This window comes from Marmota marmota, unplaced genomic scaffold (genome assembly GCF_001458135.2).
Source record: "Marmota marmota marmota unplaced genomic scaffold, marMar, whole genome shotgun sequence".
Classification (NCBI taxonomy): Eukaryota; Metazoa; Chordata; class Mammalia; order Rodentia; family Sciuridae; genus Marmota; species Marmota marmota.
This window is the reverse complement of record NW_025999913.1, coordinates 7,761,034-7,766,958: the sequence shown is the minus strand read 5'-3', so window position 1 is coordinate 7,766,958 and position 5,925 is coordinate 7,761,034. Positions and strand designations below refer to the sequence as shown.

Genomic DNA, 5,925 nt, shown 5'->3' with positions numbered 1-5,925 from the left:
TTTTTTTTTTTTTTTTTTTTTTTTTTTTGAATACTGACTCTAATGGAAAGGGTGGGGAAGGAGGGATACTGGAAAATAGTGGAAAGCAAAGAAGGATGAAAAAGTGTTTTTTTTTTTTAATAGTAAAAATAAAGAGACAGGGTATCTTTTTCTGATCTACAGAACTACCTGGGCTGATATTCATGATAGTGTTAAGGAGATGGGGGCCCAGGCCTGGCTAGGAGCCAGGGCACAGTCCCAGGCAGAGTGGGCCCCATGTCAGAGTGTGGGATCATCTGTTTTCTGGGAATAGACATTCTGTCACCTGGAACGCTGGAATTCAGATTGCTCTTTCCTTTGGAAAGGCGTGACACTTGGGAAGTGAAGGAGTGTGTTTTCATGGGGTGCTGCTGCTCTCTTGTTTACCTTCTGAGCCTCTCTGACTGTGCCCTCCCTCTGCAGGATAAACATCTCCAGCAGGGTGGGTGGATCTTGTGATAAAGCGGACCAGGTGGATTCTTTTCAACTGTCTGTAATCTGATGCTAAATGGGACGCCTAACTCTGAGGCCAAATTCATACTCGAATATTGTGTATTACAAGTGCATCTCAGATATTTTTGTAGCCAGAGATGGGTTGGACTGGAGTGTCATGAGATCACTCTTCTAAGAGTTCATATTTCTTAATTCCCTGAGAGAACCAGAGAGGGGTCACTCAGTAGGTTATTAAATGATGGATAGCAGACAGCTCACCCCTTCTCCTGTGAGCCAGTCCCACTTCTCTCCCCTTTCTGGCCCCAAATCTACTGGATGCCCCTGGCATTAATGAGTGCAGTAAGGATATCTGGGGTATATTCATAGTAAACATCTACAGTTTATCTCAGAAACTTGCCAATATAGCTAACCCAGATGCCAGCTCCTGGCCCCTATATCTCGTTTATGAACAATGTCGTTCTTACTCAAGTTTCTTGCCTGAGTTAGACTAAAATCTGGTGTCTCAACTATCATAACATGTGAGTATTGTGTCATTTTAGCTTGTCCACTCACTCTTTAAAGAAAACAAATTCATTCATGTATTTCATTTGTGTACTCATAAAAGATTTGTTGAGCACATGTTATGTACCAGGCACATGATTGGGTTCACAGCAACGAGCATTACAGGTAATAATACTTGTTCACATTGAAGTCACATTCTAGAAGGAAAGATAAAACAAGATAAGTATCTAGTGTGCTAGAAAATGTGTGCTAGGGAAAGATTAAAGATAAAGAGTGTTGGGGTATAGCTTTAAATAGGCTACTTGGGGAAAGACTCACTGAGGAGGTAACTTCTTTCAGGCTTTATAAAAACGGTATTGTAATTTATCTGCTGTAAAATTTACACATTTGAAGTGCACAGGTCAATGACTTCTGTTTTTGTTTTTTTGCCAGGGATTGAACTCAGGGGCGCTTAACCACTAAGCCACATCCTCAGCCCTTTTTATTTTTATTTTGAGACAGGGTCTCACTAAGTTGCTTAGTTACTGAGGCTGATTTTGAACTTTTGATCCTTCTGCCTCTACCTCCCAAATCCCCGATATTACAGGCATGCACCCCACACCTGGCTGATGGATGACTTTTGACCTATGTATGCATTCACTACTCTGATCAATCTATAGAAAATGTCCATCTCCCCAGAAAGCTCTCCCTTACTCTTTTATACTCAATCTCCCACTCCCAACCCAACTCCCAAGGATATGATTTACTTCACTATAGATTAGTCCCTCCTGTTCTAGAATTCCACACTAATGGAATCCTACAGGACTTTGTAGCTTCTTGTAGTCGCCTTGAGCCTTGTTATCACATTTATCATTAGTTGCATTTTTTTAATAACTGAACAGTAGTCCATTATACAAATATACTATCATTTATTTATTCCGTCATTTATTATTTTTCCTGCTCCTTATTCTTTCTGTGCTTTCTATCTGGTAGTATTTGCTAAAGGAAAAGAATGCTTTAGCACTTGTTGTAGCTCAGATCTACTGGTCATGAATCATCTCAGATTTTGCTTATCTGGAAATGTCTTTATGTTGCCTTCCATTGGAAGACTACTCTCCTCATTGCAGAATTCTTTGTTGCCAGGACCTTTGATTCCACCCTTGAGAGACATTGTTTCATTATGTCTGGGCTCTACTGTGTGTCTTTATTCTCTGACTGCTCTCAGGATTTTGTCTTTACCTTGGGGATACATTAGCTCAACTTCAATGGGTTTTCTTTATCTCCATCCTTCTTGAGCTTCTTGAATTTTTTAAACCATTTGTTTAAGGATGTGGGAAATTCTTGGCTACTATTTCTTCAGACAATTTTTTTCTGCTCTCACTTTCTTCTCTTTCTGGAACACCAATCCCAAGATTGTTTGATATTGGTCCTCAGCTCTTCCACCCGCTGTTCATTTTTCCTTAATATTTTTTCTCTCTGTTCCTCAGCTTTGATCATTTCTACTGATCTGTCTCCAACTTCACTATCTCCCACATCTCCACTCTGCTGGTGAATCCTCCAGTGAATGATTCACTTCGGGTATTGCACAACTCTAGAATTTCCATTTGTTTCTTTTTATGGTTCCCATTTCTCTGCTAAAAAAAAAAAATGCCTTATCTATTTATACATTCGGACCATCTTTTAATTAATGGACATATTTTAATTACTTGAACAAAGCATGTAGGTTTTATAATCTTTTATTTCCAAAGTCCACCATTTGATCCCTTATGGATCTAATGTTGGTTTTGTTTTCTTCTTTTTTGGATGCTTTTGTTTTTTATTATCCTGGTGTGTTGGTTTACATATCTAGTGATTTATGATTGAATACTGGACACTGCTCAACAGAACCTCCTGCCCTGATGAAGGTGTTCTATGTCCAATAGGGCAACCACAACTCAACTCACCTGTGGCTATTGAACACTTGGATGTGATCAGTATAACAGGAATTTTACATTTTACTTATTTTTGTTCATTTAAACTTAAATACTCATATATTTACCCTCCAAACTACTCAATGTTGCCATGAGCTCTAATCCCTGACTCTTTGGCTCCGCTGTTTTACAGTGCTCTATGGAACTCGGCCTTCCAGGTGCACATCTGGACAACCTCATGCCCACCTCCCCCAGGTATCACAGTATGGCGCTGTTATTATTGTCCATTGCCTGAAGACAGTCTACTGTCACATATCCTGTCTAGTTTCCTAATTGTTACAGGGGTTGGGCTAGTCTGACACAAGCACATCATGGACAGCAGACTTACAGTGGTCCTCTTAAATAACAATATGAAGAAAATGAGAAATATCTGTAGAAAGAGTTTCAAACAGGGAAGATCAGTGGAAAGAGGCAGGAGGCAGAAGCATGTCCAACTTGTCAGAAGAACATGGCTGAAGGTCAGTGAGGAAAGGACGGAGGGCAGGATGAAGGTCAGAGAGGTGTGGAGCTGGGAGGAGATACTGCTCAGCTGTGTGGGTTATGGGAGAACTCCGACTTTTACTGTAGTGAGATGAGAACCCACCAGAAAGTTTTGGTCCAGGAACTGATTTGGGTTTTAATGGGATTCCACTGCTATTGAAACAGATCCCCAGTTATAGGCTGTTGACATCATCTACCTTGAAAATTAATTAAACTTCAATGTTGATGACTGGGTTTTTATCAATTTTCGAGTTTAGAGCTCATTAAGAGAGAGATACCTTAGTGTGTAAGAACCTGTTCATCTGAAGCTAAGTTCATTTTGTGTCTTTATTTCTATGAAATGGATATGATAACAATGCCTCTCATAAAAATATGGTGTCAATTACAAGACAATTCATGTAAAATTCTCTAGCTGGTGCCTGATAGGTACGTAGTAAACACTCTGTGATTAACTATCTGAGAATCTGAATGTCTGATGATTGTTTCTTTAACCTATAGACATGGACTGATCTTCTACTCTGTGAATGAGGGCTCCAGACACCCCGTTATTGTTCCCAAGGTGTATATGCAGCTTTGTAAAGGAAGCTGGCACCGAAACAATATCTTAAAATAACACCAAAGGAAACAGGAGCTAAGTCGAGGGACACTTTGCCAGCTCTTGAAGGAAAGATATTCATGCAGTCAGGGAAGATCGTTAAAGACTATTGAGAGGAAATTGGAGTTTGAAGGATGAATAAGAGGCAGCTCTCTGAAAAGGAAAGGAGGTTTATATCATGCACATGTGCTTCCCGGCCTACCTGAAAGCTACTGACCTACTACAAATGATGTTCCACAGGAATATGGCTTCTGAAGATGCCCTGAACATATGGCAGGGCTAATATTTAAAGAACTTCTTAGATTCAAAGCAAAAAATTGTGAATCAGACATGTTCAGTATCTCTGTAAGCTCATATTCAGAATGAACTATATGAACCAGGTAGGATAAAATTCTGTTACAGCTGAATGGATTTATGAGCTTGTTTTTGAAAATTAGATGATGAATGTAAGTACAGTCTTTTTTCACAAAAAGCATTTCCCAGTTGTCCCTGTGAGAACTTAAGAAAGGTAACTGTAAGAAGGAAGAACTCAGTTGGTCTTAAAATCCAGTGCCATAGCATTTAGGAAGTGAACTCTGACGCATGGCCACAGAAAGGGAATGGATATCTACTGCAAGTGTTTGATTGACATGTGTCCTCTCACATCCAACGTGTGTCCTCTCCCAGGTCCAATCTGTGTCTAATTGATCATTTCTAGCATAGCTCATTAGAGGAGAAAAACTTGGTAAGATATAACCCAGTGAGCCAGAATGGGTTGATCTCATGCCAAACTTAGACTGTTCTGCTTTAGATAAGTCTACAAAAAAAAAAAAAAAAAAGAGGAATGCCAACTTTTCACTAAGTTTAAAACATGTCTAACAACATTAGGTGGCAAAGAAAGTATCCATCTAACGAGATAAAGAGCAGCAGACAGGCTCAGTCCCACCCAGGCTGTGAAGGGATTACTCTGGGAATGTTTTGGGCCTGTTTTGATTGAGGAAGTTGGCTGAGAATTTATTAAAATTGGGCAGAAAAAAATACATCCATTAATGAAATACCATGAAGTCCTCAAAATGAATGAGGCAGGTTTGTACATTCTAATAGGGAATCGGCTCCAACATCCTTAGTGAAGGGAGAAAAGTCACAGGAGAACCACACTTGCAGAATACGACCATTTATATAAAGAAGGAAATGTACGTATGTGCATGGATAAAGTAGGCTGCCTCTGGGGAGGGAATCTGGGTAGCTGGCAGAGGACTTACTTCTCAGTCTAGCACCAGACAGTGTGATCCTCTCTCCTCAATGCAGATTATCATCAGCACACTGTAGCTCCTGTCAGCCATGAGGTCATTGGGGACACAATTAAAACCACCATGTGGCTGTATGTCCTAGAATTTTAGCTCTGTGGACTGTTTCTGTTTAGTTATCTTTGATCTGTTTATGAATGTCCATCCTTGGATTTGATGATGAGGTCTCTGGTCTGTTTGTGCATGTATTTATCAGGATGGGGGAAGGGCAGAGGGGATCCTGGGACATATCATGTTCAGAGCAGAGCCCAAACAGACTTCTGGTTACTAGGGATAAGACAGGAAAAAAAGACTCTTCATTCCACTCTGGGAATAAAACATTGTCAATAGTAAGAACGCATCTTATTAAGTTCGTTTCAAAGTCATATACATGTGCATAGGTGGTAATTTGTTCAAACTGTTCTGCAACCAGATTTGCCTACTTTATATACCATATTTTCCTAGTCCATAAAATAATTTGGTAAAATTTGATTTTTAGCTCTTCTCTCTATAACTTTTTCCCTTGTTTTGGGGAAGAACTGGAGGATCCATACTATGAAAATACATGGCAAAAGGATAGGTGGAGATTTATTTATATATATATGTTTATTTATAAAAAATATATATTATATATATATATATATATATATATATATATATATAT

At 39.3% G+C, this 5,925-nt stretch overlaps 1 long non-coding RNA gene across 5 annotated transcripts in view; it reads right to left on the bottom strand.

Annotated features, from left to right (window-relative positions):
* The window catches only part of LOC125615574, a 113,854-nt gene that overhangs the window by 98,482 nt on the left and 9,447 nt on the right, over positions 1 to 5,925 (bottom strand). The gene's annotated exons all lie outside the window — the stretch shown is intronic.